General features: G+C 44.2%; 1 protein-coding gene across 1 annotated transcript in view; it reads right to left on the reverse strand.

The window, feature by feature from the left end:
* Positions 1 to 20,353, reverse strand: part of Rftn1 (raftlin, lipid raft linker 1) — a 199,665-nt gene extending 179,312 nt beyond the window's left edge. The window contains exon 1 of the mRNA XM_046453000.2: positions 20,102 to 20,353. The gene's annotated coding sequence lies outside the window, so the exon portion shown is untranslated. The remainder of the gene's footprint in view (positions 1 to 20,101) is intronic.
* Between the last annotated feature and the right edge of the window lie 469 nt (positions 20,354 to 20,822).

A 20,822-nucleotide genomic window follows, 5' to 3' on the forward strand; every position in this document is an offset into this window, starting at 1 on the left:
CCAGTACTGCAAACAAACAAAAAAAAACCTCTTTTCATTGAAAAGTTCAAAAACAAATAAATATGTGGTCCTGCAGGTGTCCAGAAACATCTCCAAACAATAAAAGTAGGTTGAAGGCAAAACACAGAACTGTCCACCCACGGGGAGTCGAGCTTTCTGAATTAAAAGGGAAGGCAAGTCATCTGAGGCCAGCTGCTCTGATGAAATCACTGTGCATACACCACAGAGTTCTGAGGAGAAGGACCATTTCCTGTATGAGGCTGGAAGCATGTTCTCCAACCTGGGACTTCAGGGTCACAAGACTGAGGAGTACACAGGCAGGCAAGCAAGGGAAAGAGTCGACCTTGATCTGTCATATACTTGTGCAGACCGCCTAGCTCTGTAAGGCTAAGCAATTGGGAATCCCCAAGAAGAAACCTCTTCTTCAAACTCGCTCCCATTTTTGTTACCATTTTTTTACGATTTCCAAGGAAATCATAATTGCCCTTCAAAACCACCAATGTCTCCACAGAAAGGGCAACAAACTAGGCTCCTGATAGCCACTAACACTTCAGTATGATTTAATTTTGTCTATAGTTTTCTATTTAAATTTTTAAATTTTAACTTAATTTCTTCTATAAAGTAGAGACATTGGAATGGAGAGTGTTATTAGGATGTGTAAGAAAGACTCAGAAACGATAGAGGATAGCAGAAGGCCAGCAGGTTCCAAGAAGCATTAGAAAAACTTCCAATACATAACTTTGAGTTTAAGGTTTCAATCAGACTGTTTCAAACTTGAAGTCTCTGTCTAAGTTCACCCCAAAGGTCATGTGCTTGATATCAGAAGACTTAAAAGGGCTCTGGGCAAATCACCTATGTGATCAGAAATAGCAAAGATAAAACAGCACCAGCCAGACCTGAATCCTTGGGGTCTCAAACTACAGAGATCTGTTTCTTTGGAGTGTGTGCAACTCTGGTTAAGCAAATACTTTTAAAGCATGGTTCTCTCTGAGAAGGGAAACAAACAAAGCAGTTGTTGGTCATCAGAACTTTAATGTGAATTTGTCCCTCTTAGTCATGAGCTGTGGGCTCTACCCTGCTAAGAACACCTGTGTTCCTTTTAGTTCCTCCCTGCATTCTCCCATTAACCCCTACACCTGTCAAAACAGGAAAGACTTTTGCCAACCCCCAAAATATCAGTTACAGTCCCTACTATGCACAAAACAAGTAAGAAAAACCCAGCTTACGAAAAGAAGGGAAAATACAATATAACCATGCTACGTTATAGTGGAGTTTTGTGAACTTTACTGTTTACTATGCCAGGTTCCCAAACCATCTCACATCAGAAGCTGGACCTTTGAAGGCCATAGAAGGGAGCAAAGGGAAGAGTCTATGTAGCAGTACTGTTGGATGCAGGCAGAAGACCCCTGGTGTGCCACTCAGGGAGATATGTCTCCCTTAGGATTCTGTCTCTATTAAGGTAGAAGGTAAATGATAAGTGAGATGGCTTTTAAATATGGCTCCCAAGTCACTGACACTCCCCTATATTGAGAGGTGGGGTCTGGGCTTTGAGACTGCTTAACCAATAGAATATGACAAAATGGCAGTGCTAGTGTCTGGACCAAAGCTTTAACAGATGAAGAGCATCTACTTTCTAACTCTTGGGTATCTGCTCTTGGAATCCAGCCACCATGCCATAAGGAAGCTCAAGCAACTCCAAAGAGAGGTCCACAAGTAGGGGAGCCCACAGCCAGCACCGACTTGCCATGGAAGTAGGTCCTCTGCTTCAGGCAAGCCACCAACACCATGTGGAGCAGAGATAAGCTGTTTCCACCAAGCCCTGCCCCAACTGCAGACTCCTGAGCAGAGTGAACCATTGCTGTTTTAAGCCTCTACATTTTGGAGTGGTTCATTTATACAATAGGTAACTTATGTACCAAGTTTGCTCAAAATGACCACATCCTGTTGCCTCTCAGTTGAGCACCTGTTGAAGCTGGCCTGCATTCAGGGATCCTGATTTTGCCATTCACCCTTGGAAGGACATTTTGGTTCCAACTTGAAGTGATTATAAACATTCATGTAAAGATTTTGTGTGTGTGTGTGGCTGTTTTCCTTTGTTTAAAGCAAATGCCTATGAGTGGGGCTATAGGGTGCCATGGTAGGTGGAGGGGCCCTGTATATAAGCAATGCTTCTCTTTGCATGGGCAGGATGGCCAGGTGCTGCTGTCACTAGCAATGTGGTGGAAAGCATTACACCAGAGAGACCAATGAACTGGCCCTCCACCACCTGCCCACACTGAGGCATTTGTAGCACCCAGCAGACTCCTGAGCAACTGTGCTGTTCACTGGCTATTTCTCCTTTGGCTTTTGCTTGTTTATAAAGGACATGTGCTAAAAAAAAAAAAAATCACCTGTATCTGGTGAGAGTCCCCAGTATTTTACCTAACTCCTGTATATCTACCCCTCAAAATTCCTATGGCCACCTCACCTTGACACCTCAAGTCAATCAGGCTACTTGTTTTGTATGTGAGCTGACTGTTGGATCAGCTTTCATGCACAGCTGTAGAGAAGTTCGGTTTTCTTTTTATGTATTCCTCTTCTCAACAGATGTCCCTGAAACTATGTCTGTTGGACCACAGAACCAAAAAGAACCTTCTAAGAAATCTTCAAGTGAAAAAAGAAAGAAAGAAAAAGAGGAGGTCTTTCCCCATTCCTATGGGAAAACTGGGAAGAGCATCAAAATGTACATCTTCTCTGGCAGAAATTGGCTAAGATAATTAGGAACTGGATGCTTTCTAGGGAAGAAGAAAGGGTAATCAGAAGAAGGTTCTGAGACTCCACTGCAAGGAGAGGATGTCAGACATTGCAAAGACCAGGAAGCAAACATCCCCCAAATGGTGACATCCTGGAAAATAAATTCTTTGTGAATCAAATCTGAAATCTACAGTGGGCCAGCTTCACAAAGGCGCTGTCAGCTCCATAGGGAAGGAACTCACATTCCAAATTTATTCATGCAGCCACTGAATTAGCACACATTTAAGGTCTACTCTGAGTCAGGCACTAGATCAGCAAACTCAAAAACTGGGAAGGCTAGGCCTTGTACTCAAGGATGTCCCAGATGAAAGGAGGACAAAGACAAGGAACAGACACACAGGGTACAGAAGTCTGGACAGAGTCCCAGGCATTTGGACAGGCATTTGGAGAAAATCACTGTTACATGAAACAGAGCAGGTCACCATAGACTTGACTTCAGATGACACTGAACAGCAATGGGGCACAATGTCCCTTGTCATTTTAAGTGTTGAAATTATTATTTTAAAAGCATTTCTAATTTGTTTATGAATTGCTTCCCAAGATACTCATAAGACACTGGAAAGTCACTTCAAAAGGATCACCTTCTTGAAAGGTGATTCAGTCAAGTTTATAAAAGCCTCAGTTTAAAAGTTCATTTTTCCTATCAATTAAGCATGCACACATTTAAATAATGGGGGCAATAAATGTAGTTATATTTTCAAATACAAATTAGTTTCATTAAGAGTGAGCCCTCATTTACCACACTTGCCAGTAATCTGAAGCAGCCTGTAAAGCTAATTTTAACAAATGCCAACAGCTCATGACAAGCAACCAGAGATGGAGCAATTATATGCAATGATGCTGGATCAGCTGGCAAACTCGTTGTTTTTTTTTCATTTCTACACTCAAATTCCATATTTGAAGACTCAAATGTGTTTATTACATCATTCAGTCACTCAAAGTAAGAGCTGATGATCTTAATTAAGAAGTCTTAACATCTCAATCCAGAAATATAAATGAAAACTTGAAAATTCAGTCAACTATTCAGTTGGTGTCAAATTTTGATATCCTGCAAACAAGTCTAAGAAGCCCAAGGATAACTAAAAATTTACCCGTTGAAAGCATTCATGATCCAACGCCAAGTGTAAGGAACGATCTATATTAAATGGTATTATAATATGACCAGCTTTTCAAAGTGTCTATGGAGGTAGTTGTATAAAAGAGCCCCCCTTTTTTTTAACTAGTAGGATGCAGACCATATGTTAACAGAACTTTCCCCTGGGTCATGTGATCATGCATGACATTTTTCAAGTTCTCTACCTTGAGCATGCATGGCTTTCACAGTTGAAAACAATGGCCTTGGTGAGCCTTTTGGTATTCACAACCAGTGTGGTCCCCTCCCACACTTAGTAGGGCCAACCTACTCAGTAGCCAGTAGCATACTAGGGAAATGACCCAGTATGGTTTCCTAGGATGTTGTGGAAATGATGAAGTGTAATTTCCAAAGTTAGGTTCTACCTATCTCTCTCCTGGATCATTTGCCCTGGGGGTAACCAAGTGCCATATTGAGAGGTCAGTATGTCCATCAGTCCTAGGGAGAGTCCTCAAGGCAAGGAACAGAGAGGCCTCCTGCAAAGCCAGCATTAACTTGACCCCACCTAGGTGCAAGAGGACCTACTGCCCAGCTGACATCACACACACACACACACACACACACACACACACACACCAAGCTAGGGCTGGAACCCAGAGCTTCACACATATCAGGCAAATTGCTCTACCACCCCTCCACACACCCAGCTCACCAGCCCACATCTTGAGTGCAACCACAGCAGAGACCCAGTGGGATGATGAATGTTTGTTGTTTTAAGCCTCAGAGTTTGGGGGTAATCTGTTACACACTGATAGATGATATACAGACAGTTTATGTTAAAAGTCTTGCTCCTATAGGAGAGCTGCACTGGGGCTGTGGAGAGCAGACTTGTCAGCTGCCAAGTTTGGGAGTAATTTGTTACATAACAAAGACAACTAATACAAGTGGTGTTTACATTATAAAAAGAAAACACTTGCTTTCCACCCCCATCCCTACCCTACAACCTAACAACATCTCTGTGGGGGATCCTGAGTATATTTCTGCTCTGCTGCTGTCTCAGATCACAAAACAGCTCCCTCTCAGAACCTGCTACTCCACCTGTAGTCCCTAGGACCAGCACCATCAGCATTAGAAATGTAGGTTGGGTTTGCAGGCCCCACCCAGACCGGCTGAATCCAAATCTACATTCTAACAATGAGTGGTTAAAGTCTGGCTCTTAATAAAGTTTGAGACACCCTGGGCTGCAGCTGTGGTTCTCAATCACAGGAGAACTATTAAAGGTATTGATGCCCAGGCCTTAGGGGTGGGGCCAGAGCACCAGGACTTATAAACCTCCAGGTGACAACATGCAGCCAGGGTTGAGAATCAACTCTCTAGGAGCCAACCTAGTCTTATCCCACTCCCAATTCCGTCCTGACAGCCAGGGCTCAGTGGGTCCCAGGATCTTTCATGAGCCCCACATTCAGGGATAAGAGCTATAGAGCAGAGGTCAGTCCCTTGGGTCACTACCCCCAATCTCCTGAATCTCTTTTTACCTTAAATGCCCCTTTCTGGGGTTCCTCTGCCATCCTCCCAAACATAGGCACACCCCTGAATTTCCATCCTCAAACCTCCTCCTGGCTCACTTTCCTAAAATTATTTTAATTATAAGTCACTTCAAACATATGGAAAGTACAGAAAATGTGCCCACCACCTGGATTGAACACATGCTTACACTTTACCTTATTTGTTTCACATCTTTTATTTTTTGCAGAAATAAGACTTTTTGGACACAGCCCTATGCCCTTTATCTGTAATCCTGCATTTACTCTTTTACTATCTACATACGACACCTAAAACAACAGAGGACAGATTCTAAGACCTTCAGTCTCAGGGCATGGTGACCTTTGTATTTCAGTACCTTTTTCACGGTACTCCAGGCTACAAAAGTACCTAGAAGTCCCTCTGATTGAAGAATGAAGTCTAAACAACTCAGTATTTGTTTATAGCCTGATAACCTAGTGGGATCTTGGAAAGAAAAAACAGTATGCTTAATTGAAAGAAAATATTTTCTTTCCTTCTTAAATAACCATGAACACTTACTAATTAGAAGGTGGATTCTGCACAGCTTCTCAAACCTTAAAGTCACACTGGACATTAGCACCCTTGTTTCCTGTTCCACAGTGATTTTCTTAGTGACCACCCAAAATCCCACTTCACAAAGATATAATGTCATCAAGAGGAACGTGGTGCTCTCTAATTTTGTGAACCACCTCACGTTCATGGTGCCATCTTAACAGATATTGCTGGGTTTCCCTTAAAGTTGGAAACTATCCTATGGCCATGCTGTGAGCTTTCTGCAGTGTCCTGGCTTGCAAAATTTGGGTGCCAGCAATGTACAGCATTGTTGTATGCTCTAAAGAGATTACATACATGCTATGGTCTCCCCCTTAGCAATCACATCCCCTCTCCTTCCCTAACTGAAAACTGTTCTAAGCAAAACCCCTCCATCTCCCTCCTCAGACTGTTATCCTCTCCAGCTCCAGACAGACATCCCAAAGACCATATACTTCCAGAATATGCCCTGAAGAGAACTTGACACCTTGCCCAACAAGCCTCCTCTTCCTCCTCTTTCCATGGGCAGCACCACTGCCCTGGTAACATCCAAGCTCAAAACCCCAGGTATCAGTCTGCTCCAGCCACCATCCTCACTCCACAACTGGCCTGAGGACCTGGGCCAGAGGATGCTTTGATTCCTCTTCTCTGTTTTCTGAGCCAACCTGACATTTCAGGATCATCCCAAACTTCCCTCGGCTCTGGATTCTCCTCACTCATCTAATTCCGATACCAGCTTTTTCCAGATGAACTGTTACGTACCACATAAGTGGCTTCTCAGAGAGTGTCATCACATCTGCTGTTCAGCCTGGAGGCCTTGATACCAGTCTCACTCCAACCTCCCTCCTGTCCAGTCCTGTCTCTCATTGCTAACCCTAGAGTCAAGTCAGACTAACCTGCTGCTAACTCTTATACGCACCCAGAATCCTTCAAACACCATGTCTCTACCTCCATTGGAACCTTCACCTGACATTCCCTTCCCTTCCTCCGGATCCTCTGGATTAGTCAAGGTTCCCAGAGAGACAGAACCAACAGGATGTATATGCATGTGTCGTGTGTATGTGTGTGTGTGTGTGTATAGATAGATAGATAGGTAGATGGACAGATAGTGACAGAAAGAAACAAACATCTTTATTTTAAGAATTTGGTTTATGTGATTGTAGGAGTTGGAGAATCCAAAATTTCAGATAAGGCCAGAGGCCAGAGACCCAGGGGAGAGTTGATATTGCAGTCTTGAGTCCAAAGGCTGTATGGAGTCAGAATTTCCTCTTCCTTGGGGTCCTCAGTCTTTTAAGGACTTCAACTGATTGGATGAGGCCCACACACATACAGAGGGTCATCTGCTTTTATTCAAAGTCTGTTGATTTAAATGTTAATCACATTTAAAAAGCAACAGGTAGGGGCCTCCAGCTCTTCTCTCCCCGAACCGCTCACTTGCCAGCCCTTGGCCCCGGGAAGAAGAAACATTTCCCGAAGCGATCTCCTCAACCCTCCCTTCCCCACCGCGGTCGCCCTCCCCTCCCCCTGCTCTTTCTTGGGGGGAGGGGGGCTGTCGCCTCAGATTGAAGGCCATTGATTTGTATGTATTTGTCCCAGTGCCGGAGGCTGCCCCAGCCGCTGGCGTCCGTGCCGCCGCTGCCAGTGAAGTTGGCTCCCTGCTTCCCTAGGGTGGTTCAGGTCCACCAAACATGTCGGCTCCAGTCGGGCCCCGGGGCCGCCCGGCTCCCACCCCGGCGGCCTCTCAGCCGCTTCCGCAGCCCGAGATGCCCGACCTCAGTCACCTCACCGAGGAGGAGAGGAAAATCATCCTGGCTGTTATGGATCGGCAGAAGAAGGAAGAGGAGAAGGAGCAGTCAGTGCTCAAGATCTCTATTCCATGTCATTCTCATTCTGAGAGAAGCCGCTTTCTGGAATATTGTGAGCAGATGAAAAAGGAGACTGAAGAATTGCAAGTAGTTTCTTCTCAGAAATATGTATACAACTTTTGCTCACATCTTTTTGGCCAAAGCAAGTTACCTGATCCTGTTTAATTCAAGGCAGAGGGAAGTATAATTTTTTCATGTATAGAAAAAGAACCAGAAATTTTGCTGAAAAATGTAACTACAGGATTGGCATTAAAAATATTAGGTAATGCCTTGGATAATTATTTATAAGTCATTTTTTAAAATTTTGTCTTATTTGCTTTGTGGATATTATGAATTTTAGTGAAAAATACCATTGATGCTCTTAACTTCTAGGTCAGTGAACTCAAAATAGACAAGAAACACGTTTGTGTAAAATAGTGAAATGGAGAAAAAAACTTATGCAGCAAGAAATATTTTTGAAGGTTAGGTACAAATAGACTATTTTCAAAATTTTGCATTTTGAAAATTTGTATTAACTAGTGCTTATAATATAGCACATGAAATATGAAGTCTCTTTATGCTGAAAAAGGCTTTTTCATTTATGGCCTTGGATAGGGGCTAGAAAACAAGATTTAGGTGTCTCGATTAGAGGTCCAGCACTATCATTTACAAGCTCTGTTATCTTTAAGAAGTCACTTAGAGTCCCTAGACTATATAAGATGAAGATTAAAAACAAAGGTTCACAATCCCTTAACTGAAACTTTGGTGCCAAATGTTTGAGAATTCAAGTATTTTGGACTTTAGAAATGTAAAGTTGCATATACCTTGTAATATGTAGCTTTCAGCAGGGCCAGGATAGCAGTGCCAAGTGAAAAGTATGAATATTTACAGGTAGATTAAATAAAGATTACAGCCTCATCCCAATTCAGGTCAAGAATTGACCCAGACTTACAAAAAAGTTCTTATTTTCAGAGCTTTTGGAATTTTAGAATCATGGTTAAGAAATTATGGGCCTGAATCAAAATCCCAACGGCATTTCTTGTAGAAATAGAGAAAGCAATCATGAAATTCATATGGAAAAATAAAAGACCCAGAATAGCAAAAACAATGCTAAGCAGGAAGTGTGAATCAGGCGGTATAGCGATACCAGACTTCAAACTATACTACAGAGCAATAATAACAAAAACAGCATGGTACTGGTACCAAAACAGGCGGGTGGACCAATGGTACAGAATAGAGGACACAGAAACCAATCCACAAAACTACAACTACCTTATATTTGATAAAGGGGCTAAAAGCATGCAATGGAGGAAGGATAGCATCTTCAACAAATGGTGCTGGGAAAACTGGAAATCCATATGCAACAAAATGAAACTGAATCCCTTTCTCTCGCCATGCACAAAAGTGAATTCAAAATGGATCAAGGAGCTTGATATCAAATCAGAGACACGCTGTCTGATAGAAGAAAAAGTTGGCTACGATCTACAGTCGGTGGGGTCGGGCTCCAAATTCCTCAATAGGACACCCATAGCACAAAAGTTAATAACTAGAATCAACAAATGGGACTTACTCAAACTAAAAAGTTTTTTCTCAGCAAAAGATACAATAAGAGAGGTAAATAGAGAGCCTACATCCTGGGAACAAATCTTTACTCCTCACACTTCAGATAGAGCCCTAATATCCAGAGTATACAAAGAACTCAAAAAATTAGACAATAAGAGAACAAACAACCCAATCAACAAATGGGCCAAGGACCTGAACAGACACTTCTCAGAGGAGGACATACAATCAGTCAACAAGTACATGAAAAAATGCTCACCATCTCTAGCAGTCAGAGAAATGCAAATCAAAACCACCCTAAGATACCATCTCACTCCAGTTAGATTGGCAGCCATTATGAAGTCAAACAACAACAAGTGCTGGCGAGGATGTGGGGAAAAGGGTACACTTGTACATTGCTGGTGGGACTGCAAATTGGTGCAGCCAATTTGGAAAGCAGTATGGAGATTTCTTGGAAAGCTGGGAATGGAGCCACCATTTGACCCAGCTATTCCCCTTCTCGGTCTATTCCCTAAAGACCTAAAAAGAGCATGCTACAGGGACACTGCTACATTGATGTTCATAGCAGCACAATTCACAATAGCAAGACTGTGGAACCAACCTAGATGCCCTTCAGTGGATGAATGGATAAAAAAAATGTGGCATTTATACACAATGGAGTATTACTCTGCATTAAAAAATGACAAAATCATAGAATTTGCAGGGAAATGGATGGCATTAGAGCAGATTATGCTAAGTGAAGCTAGCCAATCCCTAAAAAACAAATGCCAAATGTCTTCTTTGATATAAGGAGAGTAACTAAGAACAGAGTAGGGTCGAAGAGCATGAGAAGAAGATTAACATTAAACAGGGATGAGAGGTGGGAGGGAAAGGGAGAGAGAAGGGAAAATGCATGGAAATGGAAGGAGACCCTCAGAGTTATACAAAAGTACATACAAGAGGAAGTGAGGGGAAGGGGAAAAATAATATAAGGAGGACAAACAAATGTCAGTAGAGGGGGTAGAGAGAGAAGAGGGGAGGGGAGGGGAGGGGAGGGGAGGGGGGATAGTAGAGGATAGGAAAGGCAGCAGAATACAACAGACACTAGTATGGCAATATGTAAATCAATGGATGTGTAACTGATGTGATTCTGCAATCTGTATATGGGGTAAAAATGGGAGTTCATAATCCACTTGAATCAAATTGTGAAATATGATATATCAAGAACTATGTAATGTTTTGAACAGCCAACAATAAAAAATTAAAAAATCAAAAAAAAAAAAAAAAAAAAAAAAAAAAAAAGCAACAGGTAACCTGGTGTTTGATCACAACCTAGCCAAACTGATAGAAAATTAACCATTATGGGCTGGGGTTGTGGCTCAGTGGTAGAGCACTTGCCTGGCTCATGGGAGGCCCAGGGTTCTATCCTCAGCACTACATAAAAATAAATAAATAAAATAAACGTAATGTATCCAACTACAACTTAAATAAATAAATAAATACTTAAAAAGGAAAGAAAGAAAATTAACTGACAGGCGTTAGGCAGGAGATCTGGCTGATTGACAGGCGTTTCCGCCGTTACACCCTGCTTCAAGGCTAAGTTCTGGCAGGACTGCCTAAGTCAATCATTCATTCAACGAATATGTATTGAGCATTCCGTGTATTTGCAAGGCCCTGTTCTAAATGCTGGCCATACCAAAGTTAAACAAAAGAGACAAAAAATAAATAAATAAATAACTTTACCTTCATGGGCCTGACCTTCAGGACCAGAAAAATAAACAATAGACAAATAAATAAAAATAATAAATGAAATTCAATTTTTAAGTTATGTCAAATAGAAAAATAAAGCAGAGAGAAGGGAGAGTAAGAGATAGCAATCCCAAGAGAAGTTTGTAAAATTTTTAAAAAATAGGAGGATCAGAGGATGCCTCACCCAGGTGAAATTTAAGTAAAACCACGAAGACAGCAGAGCAAGCCCCAGGATAAGGTGTGGAGGTCTCGCAAGGTACTATAAACGTAAACAAGCAGGGGTTCGAGGGTTGTAGGAGTTCAGCCTGCTGAAGGTTGGCCAGTCCACCAACAGGAAAGCAGTCGCTGCTGGGGAGGCCAATCCTGCAACCTCGCTGACGGTGACCGCTGGAAACATTCTGGCTTTACCTGGACTGAGCTGGGACTCTGCAGGGCTTGGAGCAGGGAAGACCAATGGGGAAGACACCTGGCCATGACCGACCAAGGCAGTGGGGAACCAGAGCCAGTGAGTAGAAGTGGGAGCAGCAAAGAAATTCTAGGTCTCTTCTGAAAGTAAGAAAATGGGTTTATTAAGCCAGGCACAGTGGCGCACACCTGTAATCCCAGGGGCTCCAGAGGCTGAGGCAGGAGGATCCTGAGTTCAAAGCCAGCCTCAGCAAAAGCAAGGCACTAAGCAACTCAGTGAGACCCTGTCTCCAAATAAAATACAAAATAGGGCTGGGGATGTGGCTCAGTGGCTGAGTGCTCATGAGTTCAATCCCAGGTACCCGACTCCAAAAATGGATTTATTGATGGATTGGAAATATGGAAGGAGAAACAGAGGGCATCTGAGATACCTCCAGGGCAGGTTGCCTGAGCAAGCAGAAGCTGGAATGGCCATCTTCTGAGGAAGCCAGGAGCTGATTTTAGCCACATTCATTGCATCTCAGTAGAAGGGCTTAGTGGGCAGCTGGATATACCAGCTTGGAGCTTTTGGCAATGCCACATCTCTCCACCCGAAAGCAGACCCTCTTCATCCCCTATCACAGCCATCCCAAAGCCCTCTCATGGACACACAATAAAGGCCAACTCAGTCAACACCCTTAGGGAGTAGGCAAAACACTTACATACTAAAGAATGAAGAGCAGCCTTTGAATCTCCTCCTGTCCCACTGCCCTTGGCCACCAGTGCTGCTCAAGTTCCCTTTTTTTTTTTTTTTTTGGTGGGGGTGGGGGGAAGGGAGGTAACCAGGAATTAAACTCAGGGGCCCTCGACAACTGAGCCACTTCCCCAGCCCTATTTTGTATTTTATTTAGAGACAGGTTCTCATTGAGTTGTTAGTGCCTTGCCGTTGCTGAGACTGGCTTTGAACTTCACATCCTCCTATCTCAGCCTCCCAAACTGCTGGGATTACAGGCATGAGCCACCACACCTGGCTTCAAGTTCCCTTTCTTAACAGTCCAGCACAAGGTACACAGGCTCTGGAACCATTCTGCCTGGGCTCAAAACCTTGTGAGTATACTTCCTGGCTAAGTGACCTCGAAGAAGCCTTTTAACCTTGTGTGTGTATATATATATATATATATATATATATATATATATATATATATATATACACACACACACACACACACATACTTAATTTTAGTTATAGGTGGACACAATACTTTTATTTTATTTTTAAGTGGTGCTGAGGATGGAATCCAGTGCCTCACGCATGCTAGGTGAGTGTTCTACCTCTGAGCCACAACCCCTGCCCTTAACATTGGTTTTTTCATCTGTAAAATGGATATGACTATAGCGTAAGGATTAGATGAGGTAGAATGAATTAATATTTGACAGAGCTTAAGAAGTCTCTGATAGACCCAACCTGATCTTTTCTTAAAATTGGGCATCTCCCCACAAAACCATGAAAAGATAATTTCGGCTTTACTATAAATTACTGCAAATTCTGAACCTGCTTGGAATGCCTGCCCGTGCCTTGAACTCACCCATGCCTGGCTCTCTGACCAGATAGCAGCCCTCTCTGAAACTTTAGTGATGCCTCACAAATCTTGGCCTTCCCTGGCCAGACAACGACCCTCTCTGAGGCTCTAATGGTCCTCATAAATTCTGATGTTGGGGCCAGCAAAAAATGTAAACTACCATTAGTGTGATGCTTGTCAGAGTTTTGTTATCTGTAACCCCCCTTTGTGTAACTTTCTGGGCTATAAAGCTGGGCTTCAGGAAAGCTGGGGTGCTGTCTTGTTCCCGCCATTTTGGGAGGGAGAGGCAGCCCGGCCGGTCGAAATAATAAGCTTGCTTTAATCTGATTTTAATTGGAGTCAGTGGTCTTTTCTTGTGTCCTGGTCTAACAGTCTCAGGCTCACAGAATTAGTAGTATAAATGTTAACCACTTTAGCACTATATGAGCATTACTTGCTGTCCATCTAAAGAGTCCTTTTAACCTATTCAGGCCTGTATCCATCATAATTGCACGAAAAGGGTGATTATAAGGTATCACAAGACACTTCAAAATCCCCCAAACCTCTCCAAACAACAAAATAAAAAAGTATTTAAATGAACGGTCTGATATCTTTGTATTTTGTAGCTCTGAAATTTGGTCATACACGATGAGATCGAGTTCCATTAATAAGAATCCATGACTAACCCAATCTCTTCTTATCTAACTTTATGCATAAGATCTGTTACAACAGTGTCCCAAAGTCTGAGGAATCACAGAGCTACTCCTTAACACTTAAAGAGTCCTCAGGACAAGGGTGAAATCAAAATAGGGAGTTTCAACATACACACATGCACACATCCCCCCCACACACATACACACACCCACCCACACACACACATACACACACACATCCCAGGAGCTAGTGATCATCTGTAAAATATTAATTCTGACCCTCAAGGAGGTCTGCCTATCGAAGCTATTTGCTTCTGATGGGACAAACTCAGGGCTAAAAGCCAAAGCAAGTTGTCACTGAAAGACAGCTGGCTTCCTAGTCAAAAAATATGGAAACTTCTGGTCCAGGATCATAAACCAGCCTGAGTTGGTTAGTATCACTCACACAAAGTGACCAAACATAGCTTGTGTCGATCTTTCACCTCTGACTGGTCTTGCTGCCTGTTGACACCCCATCTTTTGAACCAGATTCTAGAGTAGTGAAACCCACAGAAGAGGAGGAAGCCACAGTATAACTGGGACATTGAGGTTGCCAACCCTCTCCATCGCCCCCTGCACCCCCAAGGCAGGTCAGACTCAGGAAAACCCCAAATGAGCCTTTAAGTACCCCAAATGGAGTCTCTTCCCATCTCCGTCTTGGCAGGTAGCCATCACCATAGAATGCGACCTGATTTCCTAGCTCTTTGGTTCTGGCCTGCTGAGAGTGATTTTTCTTCCTGAATTCAGCCCAGGTAGGGAGCAAGTCACACAAATGCATATTTAAAAGCTAAACTGAATCCTTATTTGGAGAGCAAGGAATTAGCAGGGCTCATGCAGTGGCTATCATTTGCCCGCTGTACTGATCTTTTATGAGAACACATCCTGATAAAATATGCAATGATTATAACGAAAGCCCCTTTGGGGGGCCCAGGAGAACAGGGAAATTCAAACTTATGTCAAAAACTGAATGTGCATGGGAAGAAAGATTATAACACACACACACACACACACACACACACAACCTTTAAAAGGTAAACATAAAAGAAACATCAGCTAAATTTCTCTCTTTGTCAGTGAAAAACAGCCTAAGCCTCAGCCATAGCTATTGCCAATCTTTTTTTTCTCCATCTTTTATTGGCGCATTATAGTTGTACATAATGGTGGGATTTGTTGTTACGTATTTGTACATGCACACAATATAGCACTATAATTTGGCCAGTATAATTCCTCAGTATTTTTCTTTTCCCTCCCCTCCTTCCTCCCCCTGGTTCCTTTGCTCTACTGATCTCCGTTTGATTTTCATGAGACTACCCCCCAACACACACCTTTCTTTTCCTCTTTCCTCTCTAGCTTCCACATATGAAAGAAAACATACGACACTTGACCTTCTGAGTTTGGCTTATTTCACTTAACAGAATGGTCTCAAGTTCTATCTATTTTCCTGCAAATCTCATAATCTCGTTTTTCTTTGTGGCTGAATAAAACTTCATTGTGTATATACACCACATTTTCTTTATCCATTGATTCACTGATGGACACCTAAGCTGGTTCCATAGTTGGGCTATTGTGAATTGGGCTGCTATAAATATGGGTATACATGTATCACTATAGTATGCTGAGTTCAATTCTTTAGGGTAAATACCTAGGAGGGTATGGCTGGGTCATATGGTGGTTCCATGCCTAGTCTTTTGTGGAACCTCCATACTGATTTCCAAAGTGGTTGTACTAATTTACAATACGAAATGCCTACTATAGGGGTGCACTATGAAATAGCTTCTGGTAGTGAAAAAATATTCCAAGTCTCTGTTATTTGATTTGGTGGCCACTAGATACTCTGGACCTAGTGAAACTGAGGAAGAGAATTTTAATTGTGTCTAAGTTTAATTCATTTATATACACATATCAATAGCCACTCATAGCTAGTGGGTAGTGTTTGCAGCAGCTCAACTACAGACACTTCAACCCAACATTGGGCAACAACTTTTTTGTTCCTTCAATAAAATCACAATCCTAATCAACCAATATCTTAAATTATGGCCCAAATTAGTACTTCTACATAGTCCCTGGCCTCACCAAACTCTGCAACCTTAAAAGAAGAATACTAAAGAGAGTGATTCAGTATACCATTTCCTGTAACTTTGTTCTGACTAACGGGCTGACACTTCTCTTACACTATGGCTTTGTGTATTTGGAACTCTGTGCTTGTAGATGGATTCTATATTCGTGAAACCAGAATGTCACAGTCTTTCCCCTTAAGGTCACGAAAATGTGAAGTTAGGGCAAACAAACTCGGCTAAGCTTCAGTTTCCTCAAGGCTAACATGAAAATCACATCAGTACTCACCTCTCATGAAGATTAAATTCAAATAATGCAGCTAAGTTCCCAACAGGCCCAGCAGAGAGTAACCTCTCAGCAACTTCGAGTCATACTTATTTTGTTAATAACAATCACAAAATTTGTACTAAAAAATGAATGGTGCTAAACAACACAAGTTCACAGTTGGCAAAGTTTTCCTAGGTCCAAACACCTGTCTCCCAGGCTAGGGTTAAGTAGCCTCTAGTAAAATTCATCTTGGGTCCCTAACATCTTGGTCCCCACTGTCAGATTCCAGAGAGCAATGGCCCAGATGGGCACCGTGAGTTGTTCAGCCAACAGTGATTGTGCCCTTAACCTTGGCAGGCCCTATGATAAGCTCTCTGTACTAGGTTGTACTAGTAGAAGATCTCAAGATTTCACTATTGGGGACTGGGGTTGTGGCTCAGTGGTAGAGCACTTGCCTAGCATGTGTGAGGTACTGGGTTCGATTCTGAGCATCACATATAAATAAATGAATAAAATAAAGGTCTATCAACATCTTTTAAAAAATTAAAAAAGAAAAAATAAGATTGCACTGTTGGTCATCTGGCCCCTGCAAAGCTTGGTCAGCACTGGGACACCTTGAGGACATGTAAAAATTTCATCCCTGGTCCCACCAGGAAGAGAGGCTGATTTCCTGCTTCCTGAACCAGACAAGGTCAGGTTCTGTGGCAGGCCCCACAGAGAGGAATTAAGGTGTAAGGGGACCTGAGGGGGCCAGGCCCATTTTCTCAGCCAGGATAATAAGAGGGGTGTTGACAGGCCATGTTTCTCACTGAGAGGCCAAATCACTTTCACAGGAAAGCTGTTCTATGAGCCTTCAAAAAGCCAAATCTGACCTGTCTCACAAAGCAAACACAACCCCTTTCAACAGCCTGCTGCCCAAACTGGTGAAACCCGAGGGGACTCTCCACCAAGTTCACATCAACAAGACCAATAGGCCAGAAATCCCGCCAGAGTTTCTAAGCAGAAGTTAGTGGAATTTTGTGGGGCCTGGGGGTTATTTTTCTTTTTATAGAAAGCACTCAATCAATCTTTCACAACCAAGGGTACATTCCCCAATGGAATTCCCTTCTCCGAAGATCTCTAAAGATAAAATATTCATCAGATTGTCTGCAATAATTTAAGCTTAAACCCACTTCCTGGCAGAGTCAGGGACTCTTGTAACCCCTCTACCTACAAAAACAACATGTTCCAGACTGTCTCAAGTGGTTTTGATTTCTGGATCCCTCTGGCCCAGGAGAACACTAATCAAACCATGGTCTTGAATTTGAGATAGGAAAACAGGATTGTGATATACTTTCCAAAATCTCATACTTGTGTTCTTTCCTGATAAGACTGTAAAACAGTACCATCATGTTGAAAAAAAATCTGGCCATTTTTTAAAAAGGTTCACATATACCTCCTCTGGGCCCCAGCAATTCACTCTAGCTATTTATCCATGAGAAATGAGAACATATGCCCCTGGAAAGACTTGTGCACAAATGTTCAAAGCAGTATTGCTCACAATACTCGTCAACAAACAAAAAAATCCTGGGCAAAACCCACGTGTTCACTGACAGGGGAATAAATAAACACACGTTGGTACAGACATACCTTTGAAATATTACACAGCAGTAAAAAAGATAAAATTACCAATATACACAACATGCATGAATCTTAAAAAACATACTGAGTAAAAGGAGCTTTGCATCATACTGTAGATATAATTCAATTCATATGAAGTTCAAGAACAGGTTAAACTAATCTATGCTAAGAAACAGCAGTACTTGGTGTGGATAAAGTGGGGACACGAAGTGACTGGGAAAGGGGATGAAAAAACTTTCTGGGGTGATGGAAATGTTCTCTGTCTTGATAGGGACTAGGGTTACATAAGTGCCTGCTTCTGTAAAACATTCTGCAAATGGCACTCTCAAGATCAGCACATTTCATTATATGTATATAAATTTTACCTTAAGAAAATCATGATTGAACTCTCATAAAATGTGTGCTGAAATGTTGGTAAGTGACTTGTGCCAATATCTATAATTTACTTTAAAATTCATATAACAATAAACTGCTGATAGATGGGTAAAGGAGCAGATGGACAGATGTGTAATAATGCCAATATAAGAAAACGTTAATTATAGAGTCAAGGTATCGTATTGGGGTGGTCGCTGTTCTTGTAACTTTTCTGTATCTTAAAAATGGGATGGGAAGTGGTGGAATAGAGTCACACTGCCCTTCTCTTAGTCCACCAAGCAAGGTAACCATGCCTATCACACCATGGGACCACCTAGTTTCAATTCTGAGGAGAAGCAAAGAGCGGAGGAACAAGGAACTTATAGGAACCCATATCACTCATGCCAAATATTTTTTGCCTGTTTCCCTACAGACAAGCGATTGCAATTATTTGAATGTAAGCCAAAAATTCCTGCTCTCGAGGGAGAAAAAGAACTCACTGACTTGTATCCCCAATTTATTCTATTTCAATTCCTGCATCAAACCTATTAGCCAATTGCACAATACTCCGCTTCCATTTGCCCCATGTCCATGCAGCCAAAAAACAAAGAAAAACCAACCCAGGGACTTGCTATACAAATGCAGCCAGAGGATGATGTCCCAGTCCTGGAGCTGGAATTACTCAGAAAGGCCAGAAATCCCACTGAAGGCAAAAGAGGATGCAGAGCTCAGTCTGGGGTTAGAGTGATTTCACTGAGGTTAGTGCACATGCACCAAAGAGCCCCAAACAGCTTGTTGCTTAACCCCTCTGTGGGGCTTGTGACATCTGGGGTCACTTGAACTTCCTTGGAATTCAGCTGTTCAAAAGTAATCCCAGCGGCTGGCGCACGTGGGGTGCATAGTGGCCCTACCCACAGGCCCAGAGGTCGCTCACATTACAACCAGCTTCCTTCCTGGCAAGGCCTCACTTATCCTGAGATGACACACGATGGCAGGGGTTGGAAGATGCCCTAGTCTGACTGCACACCCAGCATCTGAAAACTGCTGTTCTGACGATAAGAAAAGGCTGTTGCTGGGGACCAGGGCAGACACTCACATGCAGAGATCTGTGCCAGACTTTAAAAAAAATACTTTTGGCTTGTTTATTTTTAAGCCCCCAAACAAACTCACTGACACCACCCAGTGTCCCTGGGAACCATCCACAGCTACATAGGGCAGCTGAGCCAGGGCAACAGAGGCAGCAGAGAGCGTGCCTGGGTCTAGAACCTTGGCCTCCACCGGTTTCTCCCTGCCAAAGACAGCGGTACCTGAGGTGAAGGGCACCAACCCTGGCCTGGGACTCAGATGGGCGTGTATGACAACCGGCTTCCTCCTCCCCGCCCAGATTCAAACCCATCCAAGTGTCCCCTGCACCTAAGAAAGTGATTTAGGATGAGAGAAAATAATTTCTTAAAAGGGGGGAATCCCCATTTGAGTGCCAGGGACTCTCCACCTCTCTGTGTCTACAGTGGCAGCGGCCCCTCTTCCGAGGGCGCAGCATGTCTGCTTCCCTCATCCACAGCCTCTGTCCTGGGAGCAAGCCCACCTCTAGGGCGCACGCAGAGCGGCAGCCGGCGCAGCTCCACGCCGCCCTATCCCACCTACCTCACCCCAGGCCCGCGCACTTCTGAAAACCTGTACTCCAACACCTGACCTTTGCTGAGGACCCTTACAGCAGTGTACTCCGGACCCACCTGTAGCCTCAGAACTCCCCTTCTGCGTCCTTCCTAGGCGATCCAGAGAGCCCAAAGCCCACGACCCCCAACAGGCCACTCCCGAGTGCCTCTCTACAAAGCGTCAGAGATTTTTTTTTTTCCTTCAAAAAAGTTGGTCCGAGACACTGGCGCCCCATCGATCTGCCCCGTCCCCATTCCACCTGGGGCAGGGAGGTTCAATTGGCAGCTCCGGAGCCCCGGCACAGGACAACCTGCAGGGAGGTGCCACGAGGGCTCGCCCTGCCCGCCGGGGACCTGATCCGCAGGGCCAAAAGGATGGGCCTGTGCACGCCGACACCCGGAGACCTACTGTGTCCCCACTTACCTTTCGCGACCGGCGACGGAGAAGGCGCGGGCTCGGGTTCCCTGAGACAGCGTGTTGCGTCCCGGGAGGAAAGTTTGTGCCATACAGAGGAGGCGGCGCACGGAGGACGTGGGCGCCAGTGGGTGGGGGCAGAGGGTGGTGGCGCGGCGTGCTCTAGTGTCAGTCCCTCAGGCGATCAGTGAGTGCGTCCCTCCCCGGAGCCCGCGGCCGCCGCGCTCCCGCTCACTGCGCCCTGCGCCCGGCGCGCTCCGGCTCCAGCCCCGACGCGCCCCCGCCGCCGCCGCCGCGCGTCCGCCGACTACACTTCCTCTTCCTCTGAACTCATGTGCAAAATATGCTGCGCTGCATCTTCAGGGGAAGCCAAGCGGCCCCTGACAGCCGCCGCGGGAGCAGTGGGCCCGCCCAGCGCCCTCTCCACGTCCTGCGCCCTCTCTGAGTTCTGCGCCGCCACATCCACGCGGCCAAGCTGTGAGCGATCCTAGCCGCCTCGCGACCCAGGGGTCCGAGGCTCACCGACCCTCCCTCTCGACCCCTCCTAACCAAGGTCGTGTACGGTCAGGGTCAGGCGAGCAAGTGGGAGAGTGGGATCCCCCAAGATTTGAATCAGGATGCTGGAAGGGCGACCGTCATCCAGGTGCAGCTGCCTGAGGGCGGGGGAAGGGGAGACCTTAAGAGAGGACCATTCCTGGACCCCATTCCACAGGTGGGCGCGTCTCCAGCG

Source organism: Marmota monax, unplaced genomic scaffold (genome assembly GCF_021218885.2).
Source record: "Marmota monax isolate L192 unplaced genomic scaffold, Marmota_monax_Labrador192_F-V1.1 WCK01_AAM20220418_F8-fsc00042, whole genome shotgun sequence".
NCBI classification, from domain to species: domain Eukaryota; kingdom Metazoa; phylum Chordata; class Mammalia; order Rodentia; family Sciuridae; genus Marmota; species Marmota monax.